We start from the raw sequence: 24,439 nt of genomic DNA, 5'->3' as shown, positions 1-24,439 counted from the left end.
GACTGTACTCTTAAATAGATTTCTTCATGCCTCATTCTTTGTTTTTTTTTTTTTTTTCTTAAGACAGAGTCTCACTATGTCGCATTCTTAATAGGTGATGGCCAAAATCCCAACAGTGGAACAGTCCTTAGAAAAGTTAGAATGTAAAACATTGAGTTCACTTTATTTACATTTACTTATTTATTTTTTTGAGACAGAGTCTCACTTTGTCACCCTCTGTCATCCTCAGTAGAGTGCTGTGGCATCTTAGCAACCTCAAACTCTTGGGCTTAAGTGTTTCTCTTGCTTCACCCTCCCACCACAATGGCTGGCTATTTTTAGAGATGGGGTCTATCTCTAGCTCAGGCTGGTCTGGAACTTGGGAGCTCAAGCAAACTCTTGCCTCTGCATCCCAGAGTGCTAGGATTACAGGCGTGAGCCACCACGCCTGGAGTTCACTTTCACTATCATTGTCTTATCATCATCTCCAATATCATTAAATTGGTTTTCATCATCATCTTCAGGACCAAATGTATCCGTTTCATTAATTTTAACACATTCTGAAACCTCATCATTTGCTGTGAGACTTTTAGCTACATCTGCGTTGTACTTTAAAATGACATCAGCTTTGTTATCCTTGTAGACCAACTAATATAATAATATCTGAGGCATTTATCCAGAACTTTTCCCCAGTTTTCCTCTATATGGCATAATCTCTTTACACCATCAAAACACATTGCTAATAATTGTCCATTTCCCATCATTTTTATTACCTGAACATACTCTTGTCCATCCTCCTTAAATACCAATTCTCTTTTTTCAAATTCATTCTCATTCTTACCCCTGTGCCTATTTTTACCTCCTTTTACCTTTATTCTTGGGCATTCAGTGACACCTTATTATCTTTTTAATTTCTATAATATCTATAGTGATGTCCTCTGTGTTATTCCTGACTTTGGTAATTTCTGTCTTTTCTTTTTCTCCTGTTTGACTAGAGGTTTATTGATCTGTTTTTATATTCGTTTCATTGATTGATCTTTTCAAAGAATCAGCATTGGCTTTCTCTGTTGCTTTTTTTAATTTTCAATTTCATTGATTTCTGTTCTTTATTATTTCCCTTTTTCCTGTTTAATTTTATTTGCTCTTGATTTGCTAGATTTTTAAGATTGATAATGGCTGGGTACAGTGGCTCACACCTGTAATCTTAGTACCGTGGGAAGCTGAGCTGAGAGGATTACTTGAGCTCTGGAGTTGGAGATGAATGAGCCTGAGGAAAAGTGAGAGTGAGCCCGTCTCTATGGAAAATAGAAAAATTAGCTGGGCATCATGACACACACCTGTTGTCTCAGCTTCTTGGGAGACTGAGGCAGGAGGATGACTTGAGGCCAGGAGTTTGAGGTTGCAGTGAGCTATGATGACACCGTTGCACTCTACTCAGGGCTACAGAATGAAAAATAAAAAATGTCACAAAAAGAAAAAAAAAATTACTGCTTAGCTCAAAATTCAAAACCTTTATTCTTCTCTAAAATGAATATTTAATAAAATCCTGCTGTTAATAGTGTTTTTGACTGCATCCCACAAATTTTGGCATAATGTGTTTTCATTTCTATTCAAGTTCAAAATCTTTGCTAATTTCCTTTGTGATTTTTTTTTTTTTAACTCCACTGGTTATTTAGTAGTATGTAGAGAAGTTTCCAAATATTTGGGGATTTTAAATGATATTTTTCAGTTACTGATCTCCAGTTTAATTTCACTGTGGTCAAAGAACGTAAGTTGTATGACTTACATCATTTAAAATTTATTGAGATTTGTTTTATGGCTCAGAATATGGTCTTTCTTGGTAAATGATTCATGTGCTTGGGAAGGATGTTGGGTGGAGTATTCTGTAATTGCCAATCAAATTGGTGATAGCATTGTTGAAGTCTTCCATGTCCTTGCTGATTTTCTGTCTACTTGTTTGATCAATTTTTGAGAGAATAATATTCAATCTCTTTAATTGGGGGTTTGCTGATTTCTCTTTGTATTTCTATTAATTGTTTTTTTTTTTTTTTGGACATAGAGTCTCACTTTGTCATCCTCAGTAGAGTGCTGTGGCATCTTAGCAACCTCAAACTGGTTTAAGAGATTCTCTTGTCTCAGCCTCCCAAGTAGCTGGGACTGCAGGTGCCTACCACAACACTCGGTTATTTTTAGAAACAGGGTTTTACTGTGGCTCAGGCTAGTCTCAAACTAGTGGGCTCAGGCAATCCACTCACCTTGGCCCTCCAGAGTGCTAGGGTTACAGGTGTGAGCCACTGCACCTGGCCCAGTATTTCTATTAATAACTTCATTTATTTTGAAGTTCTGTTGCTAGATACCAGTACATTTAGGATGTTAAGATCTCTTGGCTGAGGCAGGTGGATTGCCTAAGCTAACAGGCTCGAGACCAGCCTGAGCACGGTCAAAACTGCATCTTTAAAAATAGCCGGATATTGTGGCAGGCACCTGTAGTCCCAGTTACTTGGGAGTCTGAGGCAAGAGAATTGCCTAAGTTCAGGAGCTGGAGGTTGCTGTGAGCTGTGATGCTACAGTACTCTACCGAGGGTGACAAAATGAGACTCTGTCTCAAAAAAGAAAAAAGAAAAGATCTCTTCATGCATTGGATCCCTTAATCATTGTGAAATGGCCCTCTTTATTTTTGATATTATGCTTTGCTCTGAAATCTACTTCATATAGCCCTTACGGCTTTCTTTAGATTAGTGTTAGCCTGGTATATCTTTTTTTATGCTTTTTTACTCTTTACCTATTTTATGTTTTTGTTTAAAATAGCTTTCTGGTAGACAGCCCATATAGTTGTCTTGCTTTTTATTTATTTTTTTTTTTGTGACAGAGTCTCCCTTTGTCGCCCTCAGTAGAGTGCGAGTGCTCCACAGCTCACAGCAACCTCCAGCTCTTGGGCTTAGCTGATTCTCTTGCCTCAGCCTCCCGAGTAGCTGGGACTATAGGCGCCCAGCACAATGCCCGTCTTTTTTCTGTTATTGTTGTTGCAGTTTGGCTGAGGCCAGGTTTGAACCTGCCACCCTTGGTATATGGGGCCGGCACCCTACTCACTTAGCCACAGGCACTGCCCAGTTGTCTTGCTTTTTTAAAATCCAGTTTCCTAATCTGCCTTTTAACTTAAATTATTTACATTTGATGTGATTATTGTAATTATTGTTAGGTATAAATCTACCATCTTCCTGGGGTTTTTTGTTTGTTTGTTTATCCCATGTATGCTTTTTGCCTTCTTTTGGATTATTTTTGTAACTCCATTTTGTATCCTTTTTTTGCTTATTATTTATTGTTCCTTTTTTCTTTTTTCTTTGCTTTTCTTTTTTTCCTTTTCATTGTATTTATTTATTTATTTATTTATGTCGTGGCCAGTATTATGTCTTTAACTTATCAGTTTCCTTTTGAGGAAGAAGACACTTCTTATATCCTGTATAAAAACCTTTTAGCACTTCATTCTCCCCTTAAACTTTGTGCTATTGTCATTCATTTTGATTTTGTATATGTTATAAATCCCACGCGTATTATTGACTTTTTACTTTTAAATAGCTCTCTTTTAAAAAGATTTAAGGATAATTTTTTTAAAAGGCTCTTAAATTGACCCACATATTTATTATTTTCAAGGCTATTCATTCTTTTGGGTACATAACAGATTGTCATCTGGTATCATTTTTCTTCTGCCTGAAGGAATTCCTTGAACGTCTGTTGTAGTGCTGGACTGCTGCTTATAAATTCTTTCAGCTTTTATGTGTCAGGAAAAAAAATGTTAAATTTATTTTTGGAATATATTTTCACTGGGATAGAATTCTAGGTTGACAGTTTTTAGAGCTTTTGCTCCCCTACCTTCTCATTTGCCTTTCTTCTCCCCCCGACACAAAATTTATTGTTCCTCTATTCATAAAGTATCTTTTCTGTGGCTATTTTTAAAATTGTCTCTTTACCGCTGGTTTTAAGCACTTTTATGATAATGTCTATGGTGCAGTTTTGTTTCTTATGCTTGATATTTGTTGAGCTTCTTGGATCTGTGTATTTATCACTTTTATCAAATTTAGGAAAATTGTGGCTGTTATTTTTTCTAATAGTTTTTCTGTCCTCTCCTCATTCTGGTACTCCAGTTAACATATATGAGGCTACGTGATAGTTGTCACAAGCTAATTGTGCTGTGTTAATTGCTTATTTTTTAAAGTCTTTCCCTCACCTCCCCCCATATCATTTTGCATAATGTTACTATGTTGTCAAGTTTATTAACCTTTTCTTCTGCCAGTTTCTGTATGTTGTTAATCTCATCCAGTATGTATTTTTTATCAGTCATTGAATTTTTCATCTGTAGATGTTCAGTTTGGATCTTTGTATTTTCCATGTCTCTCTTTAATATGCTCATGCTTTTCTCTACGTTCTTACATACATAGAATTTACAATAAGTTCTTTTTTAAAAAAATGTAAAAATCTGTAGCATAAAATTTATCATGTTAACCATTTACAAGTGTAAAGATCAGTAGTGGTAAGTATATTCACTTGTTGTGAGACGTAGTTCCAGAACTATTCATCTTGTAAATATGAAACTCTGTACTCATTAATTAATAACTCCTTTTCCCCCCTTCCCTATCCCAGGCAACCATCTGTCTTTATGACTCTGTCTATTCTAGATACCTGATGTAAGTAGAATCATACAGTGTTTATCATCTTGTGACTGGTTTATTTTACTTAGCATAATGTTCTCAAGGTCTGTCCCTGTTGTAGCATGTGACAGGATTGCCTTTTTTTAAAATTTCAGATTAACAAAAGGATACAAATGATTAGGTTCGTTAGGTAAGATCTTTGTTGTGGTTGAGGATTGCCTTTTTAAGGCTGAATTGATATTCTGTTGTGTATATATACTACATTTTGTTTGTCCATTCATCTATTGATGGACATTTGGGTTGCTTCCACATCTTGGCTGTTGTGAATAATGCTGCTGTAAACATAGATGTGCAAATTTATTTCTTGAAGACCCTGCTTTCAATTCTTTCAGTTAAGTACACAGAAATGTGATTGCTGCATTGTATGATAGTTCTATTTTTAATTTTTTAAAGAAACTTAATGTTTTCCATGGTGGTTGGACCATTTTACACTTCCACCATTAAAACACAGTGGTTCCAGTTTCTCCATATTCTCGCCAATATATGTTATTTTTTGTTTTTTGTTTTTATAGTAGCCATCTTAATGGGTGTGAGGTGATATCTCTCTGTGGTTTTGATTTGTACTTATCTAGTAATTAGTGATGTTGGCTATATTTTTGTATGGATTTTGGCTCATTTTTGATCAGGTTATTTTTTTGTTGTTGAGTTGTAAGGGTCCTTTATGTATTCCGGATATTAACCCCTTACCAGATAAATGATTTGCAAATATTCTCTCCCATTCTGTAGGTTTCTTTTTTACTCTGTGCTGTCCTTTGATGCTCGTAAGTTTTAAAGTTTGATGTAGACCTATTTGTCTGTTTTTGCTTTTGTTGACAAGAAATCATAGCCCAGTCTAATAATGTTATGGTGCTTTCTCCTGTGTTTTCTTCTAGGAGTTTTATAGTAGAAGGTCTTAATCCATTTGGAGTTAGTTTTTGTTTATTATGTGGGATAAGTGTCTACCATTAGTGTTTTTACATGTGAATATCTAGTTTTTCCAGCACTGTTTGTTGAAGAGACTGTTCTTTCCCGTGGAGTGGTCTTGGTACCCTTGTAAGATTATTTGACCTATACGCAAGGGTTGATTTCTAGGATCTGTATTCTATTAGACAGTATTTGTCAATTTATCTTTATATGGCAATATCACACTGTTTTGATTATTGCTTAGTAATATGTTTTGAAATCAAGAACTGTGAGTCCTTAAAATTTGTTCTTTTTCAAAATTGTTTTGGTTATTTATGGTCTCTTAAGATTCAATATGAATTTTATCATGAATTTTTCTCTTTCTGCAAAAAATGCTATTGGGATGTTGATAAGGATTGTATTTAATCTGTAGATTGCATTGGGTAGTATGAGCTTCTTAACAATATTAATATTAAATCCTATGTCTCAATTCATGAATGTAGGATTTTTTCTATTTGAATGTTTGTTATAGTAATGTTTTGTGTATAATAGATGTTTTAATGTGCTTATTTACAAATCTTAATCATCTTTGTCATTCCTGGGTCTGTTTATGTTTTTCTTCGCATTATAGGTTGTATTTATCTCTTTCTTTAAATGCCTACTAATTTTTGTTTGAATGCTAGACATTGTGTATTTTACACTGAGTGAAACTGGGTTTTTTTGGTATTCTCTTAAGTATTTTTGAGTTTTGTTCATAAATAAATGACTTGGAGACAGTTTAATTCTCCAAGGTTTGCTTTTTAAAATAAAAATTCTGATTAATATGAGGGTACAGACGATTCGGTTACATTGTTTGAAAGGAGGTATGCTATATACCCTTACATTGTGCCAGTTAGGTGAGAGCCTACCATTCCCCCCTTCTCCCTCTCTTTTCTCCTCTCCTGCTGACTTGAGTTTAATTTGTGTTTTTCTCTTGTGTGACTCTTTGTTCGTTTCCACTGGTTTCATATTAGTATTGAGTATACTGGATATTTGCTTTTCCATTCTTGTGATACTTTACTAAGGAGAATGTTCTCTAATTCCATCCAGGTTAATACAAAAGGTGTAAAGTCTTCATCTTTTTTATGGCTGAATAATATTCCAAGGTATTGGAATACATATACCACAGTTTATTCATTCTTGTGTTAATGGGCACTTGGGTTGATTTCACATCTTGGTGATTATGATGTGAATTGAGTTGTGATAAACATTCTAGTGCAGATATCCTTATGGTAGAATGACTTTTTTCTCTTCTGGGTAGACAGGCTTGCTTTTTAAGCTTTGGTGAGACTTGAGCTTCCGTTAGTGCAAGGTTAATTTGGTCCTACTGGCAGTGCCTGTGGCTCAGTGGGTAGGGTGCTGGCCGCATACACCAAAGGTGGCAGGTTTAAACCCGGCCTGGCCAGCTAAAACAGCAATGACAACTTCAACAACAACAACAAAAATAGCCAGGTGTTGTGGCGGGTGCCTATAATCCTAGCTACTCAGGAGGCTAAGGTAAGAGAATCCTTTAAGCCCATGAGTTTGAGGTTGCTGTGAGCTGTGATGCCATAGTACTTTACTGAGGGCAACAAAGTGAGACATTGTCTTGAAAAAAAAAATAAAAAATATATAATTCGGCCCTACTCCTGAGGCAATACCTTTCAGAATATGCTAGCTGTTACGCACTATGACAGGCTTTCTCTACTTGGGCTGTAAATTCTTATCATCCTAGTATAAACTTGGGTAATTGTTCTTCCTATTCCTTTCTGATATCTATTTCCCTGGCTTCAGGTAATTTTTCCACACTCGTATGCTGATCAATACTCAACTAAAAACTTAAGGGGAATCTTCTGCAGAGCTTCAGAAATCTCTTTGTGTAGTTCTCACCTCTCTGGCACTTTGGCCTGGGGGCTCCAAATACCTTGGTGTCTTTGAATATTCAAATCTGTCTCCTCAGTTTGGAAATACATTTGGGTTCTAGTTTTCCCTTCCTAGGGCAGCATCCTGGAAACTCAGCAGGCAGCACACTTGAGGAATCATAGTTCTCATTTTTTTGTTTACACTATTTTAGGGATGTTCTGCCTGTCGCCCATTGTTTGAAAATGTTTCACATATTTGTCTAATTTTTTAGATTTTAACGATAGGAAGATTGATCTTGTCCTCATTACTTCGTCATGGCTACAGGTTAAATTCCTGTATATTTAGTTTTAAAGTAACAATTTAAATGGAAAATACAAAAACACCATTTTTAGTATTGCTGTCATTAATTCCATGGTTTTAAAGTGTGTTAGTAGTCCATGGACAGAAGTAGAGTACACCATGTGTTTGGCTGAATGTGTTTATGTTTATCATCCTCAATGTTCCTATTTCACTTGAAACAAAGGTAGGCATGTGTGATTAGTTAAAAGGAAAGTGATTAATTGTATTTTCTTATTCTATAAACCCAGTTCTTACTAACAACAAAATGTGTGTGTGTGTATGTGTGTTCACATGAAATAGTCTAGATAAATCCTAAGGGAGATTAAGAGAAGTTTTTATTTCTTTTTTCTTTTCTTTTCTTTTTTTTTTTTTGAGACCGAATCTTATTCTGTTGCCCTTGGTAGAATGCTGTCATGTCATAGCTTATGGCAACCTCAAATTTTTGGGCGCAAGAGATCCTATTGCCTCAGCTTCCTAAGTAGCTGGGATTACAGGTGCCCAACATAATGCCCGGAGGATTATTATTTATTTATTTTTTCTGAGACAGAGTCTCACTTTATCACTGTTGGTAGAGCGCTGTGGCATCACAACTCACAGCAACCTCCAACTCCTGGGCTTAGGTGATTCTCTTGCCTCCAGCTTCTGAGTAGCTGGGACTACAGGTGCCCACCACAACACCTGGCTATTTTATTGCAGTTTGGCCTGGGCTGGTTTTGAACCCACCACCCTCGATATACGGGACTGGTGTCACTACCCACTGAGCCACAGGCACCGCCCCCTGTGGATTTTTTTTTTGTTAGAGATAGGGTCTCACTCTTGCTCGGGTTGGTCTCTAACTCCTGAGCTCAGGCAGTCCACCTGCCTTGTCCTCTCAGAGCGCTAGCCTTACAGCTGTGAGCCACTGTGTCCAGCCCAAGTTTTTATTTAAGGATATGGTAATTCAGTTTTTATCACCATTGAAAAATATTTTTAACGTTGACTGAAAATACTATTATCATATTTTGAATGGCCAATTTCGCTTCACCTTGGAAATAATCCAACCTATCTCCTTATTGTTTGTAGGCAATTGGAATGACCTTTAGCTTTTCTTCTGATGGGGATGGATCATGTGAATTGGTAAAATCTAGGCACAGGGCTGGTTTTCTCTACCCTGTATCTTTCTTCTGCAATCACACTAAATGAAAAAATAAACTTAATTAAAAGAGGAAACTTTCATGTGTATTAGGTTAATATTTGGCATGTAGCAAATTGAGGTGAGAAAAAAGCTATTTTAAAATTCAGTTAAATTTTCTTCTTTTTTATTTTGCTATTTTAGACTTTAAAAACTTTGCAAGAATAACATAAAGAATTCCTGTATACCCTTCACCTAAATGTTATCCAAATATTAACATTTTACTACATTTGTTTTATCTTTTTTGCTCTGTGGATATATGTACAGATACCTAAATATTACATTTTTCCTGACTCATATTACTCCTTTACGCCTATATACTTGAGGTGCTTTTTTTTTTTTTTTTTTTTTTTTTGAGACAGAGTGTCACTATGTCACCCTTGGAAGAGTGCTGTGGTGTCACAGCTCACAGCAACCTCAAACTCCTGAGCTTAAGTCATTCTTTTGCCTCAGACTCACAAGTAGCTGGGACTACAGGTGCCTGCCACAGCACCCGGCTATTTTTTATTGCAATTGTCATTGTTGTTTGGCAAGCCTGGGCCAGATTTGAACCCACCAGTTCCTGCGTATGTGGCTGGTGCCCTAGCCGCTGAGCCACAGGCGCTGAGCCACAAAGAGAGATTTTATTTAAGAAGAACAAAGAGAAAGTTCAGAGCACTTCCAAAGAAAGTTGGAAATGGGTCCCTCTTAAGAAGGAGAAAAGGTAAAAGAGACCCATGTCTGAGTTTTTTTTCCTGAAAACAAGATCATTCTCCCAGATGAACATAATGCAGTGATTAAAATCAGAAACTTGCCCTCATATCAAAATTGAGTACATAGGATTCATGCTTCTCCATTCTTTTTCTTTTCTTTTTTTTTTTTTTTTTATTGTTGGGGATTCATTCAGGGTACAATAAGCCAGGTTACACTGATTGCAATTATTAGGTAAAGTCCCTCTTGCAATCATGTCTTGCCCGCATAAAGTGTGACACACACCAAGGCCCCACCCACCTCCCTCCTTCCCTCTTTCTATTTCCCCCCCATAACCATAATTGTCATTAATTGTCCTCATATCAAAATTGAGTACATAGCATTCATGCTTCTCCATTCTTGTGATGCTTTACTAAGAATAATGTCTTCCACGTCCATCCAGGTTAATACGAAGGATGTAAAGTCTCCATTTTTTTTAATGGCTGAATAGTATTCCATGGTATACACATACTACAGCTTGTTAATCCATTCCTGGGTTGGTGGGCATTTAGTCTGTTTCCACATTTTGGTGATTGTAAATTGAGCTGCAATAAACAGTCTAGTACAAGTGTCCTTATGATAAAAGGATTTTTTTCCTTCTGGGTAGATGCCCAGTAATGGGATTGCAGGATCAAATGGGAGGTCTAGCTTGAGTGCTTTGAGGTTTCTCCATACTTCCTTCCAGAAAGGTTGTACTAGTTTGCAGTCCCATCAGCAGTGCAAAAGTGTTCCCTTCTCTCCACATCCACGCCAGAATCTGCAGTTTTGAGATTTTGTGATGTGGGCCATTCTCACTGGGGTTAGATGATATCTCAGGGTGGTTTTGATTTGCATTTCTCTAATATATAGAGATGATCAACATTTTTTCATGTGTTTGTTAGCCATTCGTCTGTCATCTTTAGACAAAGTTCTATTCATGTCTCTTGCCCATTGATATAAGGGATTGTTGGCTTTTTTCATGTGGATTAATTTGAGTTCTCTATAGATCCTAGTTATCAAGCTTTTGTCTGATTGAAAATATGCAAATATCCTTTCCCATTGTGTAGGTTGTCTCTTTGCTTTGGTTATTGTCTCCTTAGCTGTACAGAAGCTTTTAAGTTTAATGAAGTCCCATTTGTTTATTTTTGTTGTTGTTGCAATTGCCATGGCAGTCTTCTTCATGAAGTCTTTCCCCAGGCCAATATCTTCCAGTGTTTTTCCTATGCTTTCTTGGAGGATTTTTATTGTTTCATGCCTTAAAGTCCTTTATCCATCTTGAATCAATTTTTGTGAGTGGGGAAAGGTTTGGGTCCAGTTTCAGTCTTTTACATGTAGACATCCAGTTCTCCCAACACCATTTATTGAATAGGGAGTCTTTCCCCCAAGGTATGTTCTTGTTTGGTTTATCAAAGATTAGGTGGTTGTAAAATGTTAGTTTCATTTCTTGGTTTTCAATTCGATTCCAAGTGTCTATGTCTCTGTTTTTGTGCCAGTACCGTACTGTCTTCAGCACTATGGCTTTGTAGTACAGACTAAAATCTGGTATGCTGATGCCCCCAGCTTTATTTTTGTTACAGAGAACTGCCTTCGCTATATGGGTTTTTTTCCGGTTCCATACAAAACGCAGAATCATTTTTTCCAAATCTTGAAAGTACGATGTTGGTATTTTGATAGGAATGGCACTGAATAGGTAGATTGCTTTGGGAAGTATAGACATTTTAACAATGTTGATTCTTCCCATCCATGAACATGGTATGTTCTTCCATTTGTTAATATCCTCTGCTATTTCCTTTCTGAGGATTTCATAGTTTTCTTTATAGAGGTCCTTCACCTCCTTCGTTAGGTATATTCCTAGGTATTTCATTTTCTTTGAGACTATGGTGAAGGGAGTTGTGTCCTTAATTAGCTTCTCATCTTGACTGTTATTGGTGTACACAAAGGCTACTGACTTGTGGACATTGATTTTATATCCTGAAACATTACTGTATTTTTTGATGACTTCTAGGAGTCTTGTGGTTGAGTCTTTGGGATTCTCTAAGTATAAGATCATGTCGTCAGCAAAGAGGGAGAGTTTGACCTCCTCTGCTCCCATATGGACTCCCTTTATTTCCTTGTCTTGCCTAATTGTATTGGCTAGAACTTCCAGCACCACGTTGAATAGTAAAGGTGACAGAGGACAACCTTGTCTGGTTCCAGTTCTAAGAGGAAAAGCTTTGAGTTTTACTCCATTCAGTAAAATATTGGCTGTGGGTTTGTCATAGATAGCTCCAATCAGTTTTAGAAATGTGCCACCTATGCCTATACTCTTCAGTGTTCTAATTAGGAAAGGATGCTGGATTTTATCAAATGCTTTTTCTGCATCTATTGAGAGGATCATGTGATCTTTATTTTTGCCTCTGTTAATATGGTGGATAACGTTTATAGACTTGCGTATGTTCAACCAGCCTTGCATCCCTGGGATGAAGCCTACTTGATCATGATGAATGACTTTTTTGATGATAAGCTGTAATCTATTGGCTAGGATTTTGTTGAGAATTTTTGCGTCTATGTTCATGAGTGAGATTGGTCTGAAATTCTCCTTTTTGTTTGGGTCTTTTCCTGGTTTTGGTATCAGGGTGATGTTTGCTTCATAGAATGTGTTGGGGAAGATTCCTTCTTCCTCAATTTTTTGGAATAATTTCTGCAGTACAGGAATAAGCTCTTCCTTGAAGGTTTGATAGAATTCTGGAGTGAAGCCATCTGGACCAGGGCATTTTTTGGTTGGAAGATTTTTTTATTGTTTCTTTGATCTCAGTGCTTGAAATTGGTCTGTTCAGGAGCTCTATTTCTTCCTGGCTGAGTCTAGGGAGAGGGTGTGATTCCAAATATTGATCCATTTCTTTCACATTGTCAAATTTCTGGGCATAGAGTTTCTGGTAGTATTCAGAGATGATCTCTTGTATCTCTGTGGGATCAGTTGTTATTTCCCCTTTATCATTTCTGATTGAGGTTACTAGAGATTTTACTTTTCTATTCCTTGTTAGTCTGGCCAATGGTTTATCTGTTTTATTTATTTTTTCAAAAAACCAACTCCTTGTTTCATTAATTTTCTGAATGATTCTTTTGTTTTCAATTTCATTGATCTCTGATTTGATTTTGGATATTTCTTTTCTTCTCCTGAGTTTAGGCTTAGATTGTTCTTCTTTTTCCAATTCCATAAGATCTCTTGTGAGATTGTTGATGCGCTCTCTTTCTGTTTTTCGAATGTAGGCATCTAAAGCGATGAATTTTCCTCTCAAAACTGCTTTTGCAGTATCCCACGGGTTTTGGTAGCTTGTGTCTTCATTGTTGTTATGCTCAAGGAAGTTAATGATTTCCTGTTTTATTTCTTCCTGCACCCATCTGTTATTCAACCGAAGATTATTTAATTTCCATGCCTTTGTGTGGGGTCGAGCGTTTTTGTTAGAGTTGAGTTCCACCTTTAGTGCCTTATGGTCTGAGAAGATACAAGGTAAAATTTCAATTCTTTTGATTCTGTTGATATTTGTTTTGTGTCCCAGGATATGATCAATTTTGGAGAATGTTCCATGGGGTGATGAGAAGAATGTATATTCTTTATCTTTGGATGGAGCGTTCTATATGCGTCTATCAAGCACAGTTGTTCTAGGGTCTCATTTAAGTCTCTTATATCCTTGTTTAATTTCTGTTTAGAGGATCTGTCCAGCTCTGTAAGAGGAGTGTTAAGGTCCCCTGTTATTATGGTATTATCAGATATCATATTGCTCAGACTGAGTAAGGTCTGTTTCAAGAATCTGGGAACATTTAAATTGGGTGCATAAATATTTAGAATTGAAATGTCTTCTTGTTGTATTTTTCCCTTGACCAATATAAAGTGACCATCTTTGTCTTTTTTGACTTTAGTTGCTGTAAATCCACATGAATCTGAAAATAAGATTGCAACTCCTCTTTTCTTCTGAATTCCATTTGCCCTAAAAATTGTCTTCCAACCCTTGACTTGGAGCTTTAATTTGTCTTTTGAAGCCAGGTGTGTTTCTTGCAGACAGCAAATGGATGGCTTGTGTTTTTTAATCCAGTCAACCAATCTATGTCTCTTCAATGGGGAATTCAAGCCATTAACATTTATGGAGATAATTGATAAGTGTGGTAGTATTCTATTCGTCTTACTTTGTGAGAGTCCATTGCTTAGTTTTATCTTTTGCATCAGTGTGGAGGTTTGGTTCTGTCCTTTAATTTCTGAGTTCTTACTTTGCTGCTGATCCATTATGGTGGTCAGTGTGCATAACAGGTTGAAGTATTTCCTGTAGAGCTGGTCTTGTTGTGGCGAATTTCCTCAATGTTTGTATATCCGTAAATGATTTGATTTCTCCGTCAATTTCGAAGCTTAGCTTAGCAGGGTACAGAATTCTGGGCTGGAAATTGTTCTGTTTAAGTAGATTAAATGTAGATGACCATTGTGTTCTTGCTTGAAAAGTTTCATTAGAGAAGTCTGCGGTCAACCTGATGGATTTGCCTCTGTAGGTCAACTGGCTGTTACTCCTGGCAGCTTGCAGAATCTTTTCTTTTGTCTTGACTTTGGACAGGTTCATCACAATGTGTCTTGGAGAAGCTCGGTTAGAGTTGAGGCGACCTGGGGTCCGATAGCCCTCTGAAAGCAGTGTGTCAGAATCTTTGGTGATATTTGGGAAATTTTCTTTTATAATATTCTCTAGTATGGCTTCCATTCCTCTGGGGCATTCTTCTTCCCCTTCTGGAATTCCTATAACTCGTATGTTGGAACACTTCATAAAGTCCCATAATTCTGACAGTGAACGTTCTGCTTTCTCTCTCTTCTTTTCTGCCTCTTTTACTATCTGAGTTAATTCAAGAACTTTGTCTTCTACCTCTGAAATTCTTTCTTCTGCATGGTCTAAGCTGTTGCTGATACTTTCCATTGCATCTTTAAGTTCCCTAATTGACTGTTTCAGTTCCTTCAGCTCTGCTATATCCTTTTTATATTCTTCATATCGTTCATCTCTTATTTGATTCTGTTTTTGGATTTCCTTTTGGTTATTTTCCACTTTATTAGCAGTTTCCTTCATTGTTTCCATCATTTCTTTCATTGTTTTCAACATGTGTTTTCTAAATTCCCTTTCTGTCATTCGTAACATTTCTTTATAGGTGGAATCGTCTGCAGTAGCTACCTCATGGTCCCTTGGTGGGGTTGTTCTGGACTGGTTCTTCATGTTGCCTGGAGTTTTCTGCTGATTCTTCCTCATGAGTGATTTCTTTTATCTGTTTCCTTGCCCTAATTTTCCTTTTACTTCCTTTTGCCCTTTAAGTTCTCGTGCCTGTGGAAGTTGCGGGCGGGTTTAGACGGATTGAACACACGCGACCACTTGCCAGTTTTCCACTGTTTTAGTCCTCCTCTTGGGGTCCAGAAGTCTCTTACTGACTCCCTGCATCCTCTCAGGAGTGATGATAGGCAGATCCCACCAGCCAGAGATGCCTGGAGTCCTATATCCCCAGACTCACGGTGCCCAGATGCAAGGAAGCTGTTACTCGGCTGCCATCTTGCTCATGAAACCTTAAATAGATTTCTTTACTGCACTACTTTCCTAAGCCTTAGAAAGTATTGTCATAGACAAGTGACTTAATTATTTTTTATTTTTTATTTTTTTTTAGAGACAGAGTCTCACTTTATGGCCCTCGGTAGAGTGCCATAGCATCACACAGCTCATAGCAACCTCCAACTCCTGGGCTTAAGCGATTCTCTTTCCTCAGCCTCCCGAGCAGCTGGTACTACAGGCGCCCGCCTCAACGCCCGGCTATTTTTTGGTTGCAGTTCAGCCCGCCTATGCTTCTCCAGTCTTGTGATGCTTTACTAAGAATAATGTCTTCCACTTCCATCCAAGTTAATACAAAGGATGTAAAGTCTCCATTTTTTTTTTTTTTTTTTAGCTGGATAGTGTTCCATGGTGTACATATACCACAGCTTAGGAGTCTGAGGCAAAAAAAATTGCTTGATCCCAAAAGTTAGAGGTTGCTGTGAGCTGTGACACCATGGCATTCTACTGAGGGCGACATAGTCAAGACTCTGTCTCAAAAAAAAAAGGAGGTATCTGCCAGTTTCTCTAGGGCAAAATCATTTGTAATTAATAAGTACCTGTGGAGAGATACTTCGAGATTATTCAGTATCCTAGTATCTTAACCCATTAGTTTTAACATCCATTGATGATTCTTTTATGAATCCACTTATTATCAAGATGGGTGTCAAATGGTGATTTTTTTCCAGTTCTCTCTCTCTTTTTTTCTTTGTCTTTCTTTCTTTTTTTATTTTATTCAAGACCAAGTCCTATTCTGTCATTCTGGGTAGAGTGCCCTGGCATCATCGTAGCTCACAGCAACCTCAAGCCTCAAGCTCTTGGGCTTAAGAGGTCTTTTTGCCTCAGCCTCCTAAGTGGCTGGGACTATAGGTGCTCATCATGATGCCTGGCTAGTTTTTTTTTTTTTTTTTTTTTTAGTTGAGACACAGTGTTGCTCTTGCTCAGACTGGTCTTGAACTCCTGAGCTCAAGTAATCAGCCTGCCTCAGCTTCCCAGAGTGCTAGGATTACAGGCGTGAGCCACCACACCCAGCTATGATAAAGCTTCTCTCTCTTTTTTTTTTTTTTTTTAACACAGAGTATCACCTTGTCACCTTCGATGGAGTGCCCGGGCATCCCAGCTCATAGCAACCTCTAGCAGGGACCACAGGTGGCCATCACAGCTCCTGGCTATTTTTAGAGATGAGGTCTTGCTCTGACTCAGGCTGGCCTTGAACTGGTGAGCTCAAGTGATCCACATGCCTCAGCCTCTCAGAGTGCTAGGATTACAGGCATGAGCCACCATGCCCGGGTAAGCTTTCCCTCTTTATTTGTTCATTTATTCATATCATCATGGACTTAATGGATTTGTTTTGTCCTTTTTCCAGTGTCCCTATGATTCTTTCTTTCTTATTGACCCAACCAGATATTCAAGGATCACCTGATACTGCCCTGCACTGGCCCTGGCATCAGACATTTCTCTAAGGAGTTTTGGTTCCTTTTGCTATGAAATGGTATTTAGAGATCTGGGTGCTAGGTGTGTTTATTGCTACCAAGGAGTCATTGCTTCTAGGTTCTCTAGAACAGTATGGACAGTAGCTAAGGGTATACATATATTTACAAGTATATATGTGTGTGTGTGTGTAATATGCCTTTATTTTCAGAAAGGAATATTGAGTTAACTAATGTCATGGCTGCTAAAATAAAAAAGTGAATGTAGTTTTAGACTATATGACCATAGTCTTAGGCTATATGCCAAGTGATCATATCTTTATTAAAACAATTATAGCTCCGCTGTGTTTTGCATTCATCAGACAAATGGATTACTTTGTTGACCAACTGATTCCTGGAATTACTTAGATATTACCTGATGAGAAAGAGAATCTGCATGGTGAGGAGTCTGGATTATCATGTATATGGTGAACAGGTGAAGGAGCTGGGTGCAAAAAGATTAATGACAGTGTATACTTATTATATTAAATTATTTGAAGGGAGAAAAAATGATACATTTATTCTGTGTTCACAAGTACATGACTAATGTAGAGGAATGGAATTTAAGAGAGATGTAAATTTAACCCTGCATGAGGACAATTTTGAGGAAAACTCTGTTCTAATTAGCTAACTTTCAAACCTCAAAAGCAATTATTATGTCTACCAGAGGAAAAGTTTGCTTACTTTTATATAATTAATTTGTGCTTTGAGATGTTGGAAATACTCATAAGTTTGCTATGTTTAGTGGCTTAGTCAATAGTATGTCTCACAAGATACATCATGAGGAAAGGTTTGTTCATCTTGTTCATCATTGTACATCTTCACTCAGTCCCAAGGTGATCGGATCAAATCTCTTGGTGTAGATTACATCCCCAACCCAACCAGTCCCTTTTGTAGTAAGGACCGTAGATGTTTGCAGTGGCAGTGGGACTAGTTGGGATCTTCTGCATACCTTTTCCCTGAAATGGGAAGTCCTGTTAGCAGATGCTCAGAATGGGGCTGCAGAAGCCACTTGCTTCCATGCTCCCTTCCACTAGCTCCCTCGCTTGATTTCTAATCACCACAGGTGTGTCTCTACTCCCCTGCTGAACTCCAGGGCTCTCCCTTCCACACGCCAGTGTAATCTTAGATACTCCCTTTTCTTGTAGGGAAGATGACTGCCAGCTGTCTCTAGTTGGCCATGTTGCTGGTGTAACCCTTCAAAATTTGAAATATTTAAATCTTAAATTAGTCTTCAGGTAGTCAGGTTATTTGAACACCATTCTTATATGTTCTCACAATTTGATATCCTTTAGAGTCAAAGTAATTTGCCACATAGGTCAGAACAGGGAGAGAGTAATTTTAGACCGAGGAAATATTACCAAGACTAGAAGACAAGCCTGAAAGTATATGATGTATTTGTGAACCTATGTGGATAGAATATAGGATATATACCCCTATAGGAGGTGAGAAGGGTGGGTAAGTGGTCCTGAATGGAAGGAGGTTGAGATGGTAGATGCTCCATCTCAGCCTCTTCTGGAAGTGCAGTAAATCCGTGGTTGGGTTGTAAAAGGAAGATTTTTGTATACAGTATTGATTAAAACTCTTTTCTTAAGCAGTGGGAAATCATTAGAGGTTTTTATTTGTTTATTTATTTATTTATTTATTTTTAGAGACAGTCTTGCTTTGTCACCCTCAGTAGAGTGCTGTGTTGTCACAGCTCACAGCAACCTCTAGCTCTTGGGCTTAGGCATCTCTTGCCTCAGCCTGCCGAGTAGCTGGGGACAGGCGCCCGCCACAATGCCCAGCTATTTTTTGTTGCAGTTTGGCTGAAGCCAGGTTTGAACCTGCCACCCTCTGTATATGGGGCCGACACCCTACTCACTGAGCCATGGGCGCCACCCTATTTTTTTTTTTTTTATTTTCGAGACAGAGTCTCACTTTGTCATCTTCTGTAGAGTGCAATTATGTCATAGCTCACAGCAAACCTCAAACTCTTGGGCTCAAGCAATCCTCTTGCCTCAGCATCCAAGGTAGCTGGCATTACAGGTACCCACCACAGCGCCCTGCTGTTTTTTGAAGCAGGATCTTGCTCTTGCTTAGGCTGGTCTCTAAACTTCTGAGCTCCCGTCCTCTACCTCCTTCAGCCTTTCAGAGTGCTAGGATTATAGACATGAGCCACCATCCCTGGCCTACTAGAGATTTTTAAGTGACGAGGTCAATATTTTAAAAAGATAAATAGTGAAATTGAGGAAACCACAAAAGATCATTAGAGTAGCCTTGGTATTAGATGATATCAGCTTGTTCTAGGTCTGTAGTAGTAGGACCAGGGAGGGATCATATGAGAGATATTTGGAGGTAAGAATAGGTGGTATTAACTTATTCCTTTATATTTATTGAGTGGTTTCTATGTCCTAGGTATAGAATTTGTGGTGGGAGGAGGACCTAATGGATATCAGAATAAATGGGAGATCAAGATAGCACTCCCTGTATTAAGACCCCCTGCTTGGAAAATTAAATACATAGTAAAAGAGGAGTAGATTTGCAGGCCTAGAAAACTAGAAATGCATTCTATTTTTTTTTCTTGGAGGTAGTTGTGACAATTTAGTTCACAGAAGAGCTTAATTTATGGTACAGTTTTTTGCTTAGTATCCTGATTTTATAAAAAGAATTGAAACTGGGTGTCTTTCCTTTACTTCCTCCTGTTAGAAATAGCAGAAGTAAAAGTGCAGATGTTGTTAGTTTAGAATCATATCTTAGAATATTTAAATTTTACTTTTTAGTTGAGTTAGTAACTTAAAAAATGGATTTAGTACTTTATAGAGATTTCTGAATAAAAAAAGTAAGATCACAGAATTTTCCTTCACTAAAACCAAATGAAAGAAGGGAAAAGTGGATAGTGGTGAAGGGAGAGGGTATAAAAGGAAAGAAGGAGACAAAAAAGGGCTATCTACAGCCTTATGACAAATATTTCAAAAAGTAGAAGACAAGGAAAGAAAGAGAAGATACTGGCTATATGTGACAAGGTTTCTAATTCTATAACCCATATCTGAGAAACAAGGCTAAGCAAAGAAGAAGCCTATAAAATATAAAATATTGTTGTTGTTGTTGTTGTTGTTGTTGTTTTTTAATGGTTCTCTTTAGAGAAGTAGACCTAAGAGGTGAGAAGGGAACAGAGTGTCAAGGAAAAAATTCTGGCAAGGACTGTATATACTAATTCTGAGCCTCAGGAGAGGCAGGGAGCACTGCCATTTTGTTTTGTTTTTTTGTAGAGACAGAGTTTCACTTTATTGCCCTCGGTAGAGTGCCATGGCATCACACAGCTCACAGCAACCTCCAACTCCTGGGCTTAGGCGATTCTCCTGCCTCAGCCTCCCGAGTAGCTGGGACTACAGGCGCCTGCCACAATGCCCGGTTATTTATTTATTTATTTTTTGTTGCAGTTTGGCCGGGGCTGGGTTTGAACCCGCCACCCTCGGCACACGGGGCCGGCGCCCTGCTCACTGAGCCACAGGTGCCGCCCAAGCACTGCCATTTTGAATGGTACTGTGAGTTAGGGGCAGGCAATAGTCAAACCTGTGAAGGAAGGTAGGCTAGTTCTCTGACTAATGAGATGCTCCTAGGAAAAGGCATTAAATTTCACCTCAGCTATGCCTATACTCAGTTAAATTTTGGCTTTCACTTTATTGTGTTTGGGGATTGTGGAAAAGTAGAATGAAAGTAGAACCCGATCCTCAAAGTGAAATTTGTGTGTGTGTGTGTGTGTGTGTGTGTGCATATATAGGTGTGCACAGAAATAAAATTGGCTATAGCTAAGGTGAGAAAAGTGATAAGGGTTATTGAGGAAAAGCCTACTGGATATCAAAATAAATAGAAGTACAGGATAGCACTCCTCATATTAAACATAATTTTAAAAATTAGCCTGGTGATTCTATAAATAGGCAACAGGAAACAAAGGCAAGAAGTATCTATGAAAAGATTATCTTGCATAAGGTAAGAATAACTAATATTTCTGAAATAGAGACTCCAAAACACATTGAAGAGAAAAGTTTTTTTTAAGCAGAGTTTTACTTTGTCGCCCTTGGTAGAGTGCTGTGGTGTCATAGCTCACAGTAACCTCAGACTCATGGGCTCAAGTGACCCTCTTGCCTCAGCTTCCTGAGTAGCTGGGACTACAGGTGCCTGCCACAACACCTGTTTATTTTTAGAGATGGGGTCTCGCTCTTACTCAGGCTGGTCTTAAACTCGTGAGCTCAGGCAATCCACCCTCCTTGGCTTCCCAGAGTGCTCGGTTTATGGGCATGAGCCACCGCATCCAGCCTTAGATAAGAATTTCTGAAATGAAATGTGTATTTGTAGATTGATAGGCACACTGAATACTAGGGAAAAAATTTTATGACGTTAAAATTGATCATACCCCTAGTAGTTAATAACTACTAACTTACATTTGAATGATGCTTCAAAATAAAGCATTATTTTGGCATTCTGTCCAAAAAAAAAGAAAATGACCTATATAAAAGGGAGAAAATTCAAGCAGCCTACAAAATTCTGTGTTACAGCCAATTCCAGAAGACAATGGAGCAATGTTTACAAAGTTGTTTTTTTTTTTTTTTTTGAGACAGAGTTTTACTTTGTCACCCTGGGTAGAGTGCTGTGGTGTCGTAGCTCACAGCAACCTCAAACTCCTGGGCTGAAGTGATTCATTTGCCTTAGCCTCCTGGCATGGTCTCTGCCATGCCAAAGTTGTTAATCAAATACACTGGAAGGTATAGTGGAAGTTGATTAGCAGACTACAGGTACCTGCCACAATGTCACTAGTCTCATTGTCACTGTCCGTGGTAGCTGCTGGAGCCTATGGCCATTAAAATATTACAGCTGGGAGGGCAGGAAATGGGAAGGGGGAAAGAACAAAAGGGCTTTCCTGTGCTGGGAGGTCTACCCAACACTTTTCTTGTGTCTGGACTATAACATAGTCTGGTCACACCTGGCTGCAAAAAGACTAAGAAAGGTCTTTATTTGGGTAACTATGTGCCAGCAAAAATTTTAATTTAAGAGACCAATAGAATAGTGGAAGTTGATCAGCAATCTCTGCCATGCCAAAGTTGTTAATCAAATACACTGGAAGAAAAATGTTCTCTGATGTATAAGAGCTTAAGGAATGTAACACTCCTGATACTTTCTTGAAAAGTACTGTTTAATGATTAAATCAGGTCAACCTCAAAAGAATCAAAGTGAAACAGTAATAACTTTAGATAAGGCAAAGCCATTATAAAGAATCAGCACTGAGCTTTGAATCTTTCTAAACATAGAAGAACACTGAACAAGTTTGAGAATGATGATCATGGAATAAAATGTAAATGTTACTGATTGGCCAATATTTTTTTTAATTAAAAAATTTTATTTTATTGATTGATTCAGACAGAGTCTTGCTCTGTTAAACCCAGGCTACAGTGCAGTGGCATGATCATAGCTGACTGCAGCTTCCAATGCATGGGCTCAAGTGATCCTCCTGCATCAGCCTCCCAAGTAGCCAGGACTATTACTACTAATTTTTTTTAATTTTTATTTTTTTGTAGAGACAAGGTCTTGCTGTGTGACCCAATATTATAAGGGTAAATAAAAGTAAACATTTTCTCCACACCCACCAAAACTGGATTTTATTTAAAATTTTGCCATTCTAATTTGGCATGTCTTTGATTACTAGTGAAAGTTTTTTTTCATAATTTTTAGCATTTTGTAATGTCCCATTCTGTGAATTATCGGTTTCTTATCCCTTCACCAGTTTTCTGTTTAGTTAGTAATTTTCTTATTGATTTGTAGGAATTCTCTTGAAATATTTCAAATAATAATTCTTTGTTATCAATTGCAGATACTTTTGTGCTATCAGTTGCTTGTCTTTTAACATTGTTTATGATATTTTGATGGAAGTGCTACATAATGCAGTGCTACATAAATGCAGTCGTCATTTAAAAAAATTTTTTTTTCTGTTTTGGGATTATTTTTTGTTTGTTTTATTTTATTAAATCATAGCTGTGTACATTAATGCGATCATAGGGCACCATACACTGGTTTTACAGACTATTTGACACATTTTCATCACACTGGTTAACATAGCCTTTCTGGCAGTTTCTTAGTTATTGTGTTAAGACTTTTGTATTCTACATTTACTAAGTTTCACATGTACCCTTGTAAGATGCACCGCAGGTGTAATCCCACCAATCATCCTCCCTCTGCCCATCCTCCCCTCTCCTTCCCCTCCCTCTCCCTGTTCCCCACTGCAAAAGGAGTGTTAAAATCTCCAACTATTACAGAGCTGGAGGAAATCTCATGTCTGTTAGAGTTTCTCTTATAAATTGAGGTGCATTCTCGTTGGGTGCATAAATATTAATAATTGAAATCTCATCATATTGAATATTACCCTTAACAAATATGAAGTGATCATTCTTATCCTTTCTTACTTTTGTTGGTTTAAAGCCTATTGTGTCCGCAAATAGAATAGCAACACCTGCTTCTTTCTGATTACCTTTTGCCTGAAATGTGGACGACCATCCTGTCACCCTGAGTCTATATTTATCTTTTAAGGTACAACGTGATTCTTGTATGCAGCAAATATCTGGCCTGCGTTTTTGTATCCAGTCAGCCAACCTGTGTCTCTTTAGAGGACAGTTGAAGCTGTTCACATTAATGGAGAATATTGATAAGTCTGGTAAAATTTTGGGTATCGAGTTTTTTGAAAGTCCACTGGACTTTCACCACTGTGGAAGTTGGAGTTTGATCAGAAGTTTCTGAGTGAGTTTACTTTTGTGGTAGAGGATTGGGCTGGTCATTATGGAGGATAGGTCTGAGAATATCCTGAAGAGTTGGTTTGGTAATGGCAAATTTCTTCAACATATGAATGTCATTAAAGTATTTAATTTCTTTATCATAATTGAAACTCAGTTTAGCTGGATACAGGATCTGGGGTTAAAAGTTATTTTGCTTTAGGAGATTAGAAGTCGATGACCACCCTCTTCTGGCTTGAAAGGTTTCAGCAGAGAGATCTGCAGTCATTCCAATAATCTTCCCTTTGTAGGTAATGGATTTCTTACGTGTGGCTGCTTTCAGAATTTTCTCCTTCTTATTAACTTTAGTGAAGTTAATTATAATATGCCTGGGGGATGTCTTATTCGGATGGAGTTGTGTGGGTGAATTTCCGAATCTCTTAGCATGTCTGGAAAATTCTCTTTCATAATTTCATAGAGAAGGGCCTCTGTGCCTTGCGAAGCCACTTCATCGCTTTCAGGGATTTCAAGGAGGCGGATATTAGCCTTCTTCGAATTATCCCAGAGCTCTCTGAGAGAATGATTCGTTTTTGCTCTCCATTTCTCTTCCTCTTTGAGAGTTTGGGAGCGTTCAAAAACTTTGTGTTCAGTGTCAGAAATCCTTTCTTCTGCTTGCTCCACTCTGTTTCTGAGGGATTCTACTGTATTTTTCAGATCTTTGAGGGCTGCAATTTCTTGCTTCGGTGTGTCAAAATCTTCGGTGGTTTTGTCTTTAAATTCATTGAATTCTTGAGACAACTTTTGAATTTCTCCTCGAATTTCTAATTCCAACTTTTGAATTGCTCCTCGAATTTCTAATTCCAGATTTTTCTCCATTCTGTTAATCTTGCTTGCAATCTACATTCTAAATTCAATTTGTGACATCTCAGCCAGCTGTTTATGAATGGGATTTTCAGTTACATATGCCATATCTTTCTTTGGG

The 24,439-nt window shown here is 37.8% G+C and overlaps 1 protein-coding gene and 1 pseudogene across 3 annotated transcripts in view; one reads left to right on the top strand and one right to left on the bottom strand.

Annotated features, from left to right (window-relative positions):
- The window catches only part of PHTF2 (putative homeodomain transcription factor 2), a 152,951-nt gene that overhangs the window by 9,275 nt on the left and 119,237 nt on the right, over window positions 1–24,439 (top strand). The window lies entirely within an intron of this gene.
- Window positions 406–7,764, bottom strand: LOC128598334 (eukaryotic translation initiation factor 1A, X-chromosomal-like; annotated as a pseudogene).

This window comes from Nycticebus coucang, chromosome 11 (genome assembly GCF_027406575.1).
Source record: "Nycticebus coucang isolate mNycCou1 chromosome 11, mNycCou1.pri, whole genome shotgun sequence".
NCBI classification, from domain to species: domain Eukaryota; kingdom Metazoa; phylum Chordata; class Mammalia; order Primates; family Lorisidae; genus Nycticebus; species Nycticebus coucang.
This window is presented reverse-complemented; position numbering and strand designations above follow the sequence as displayed.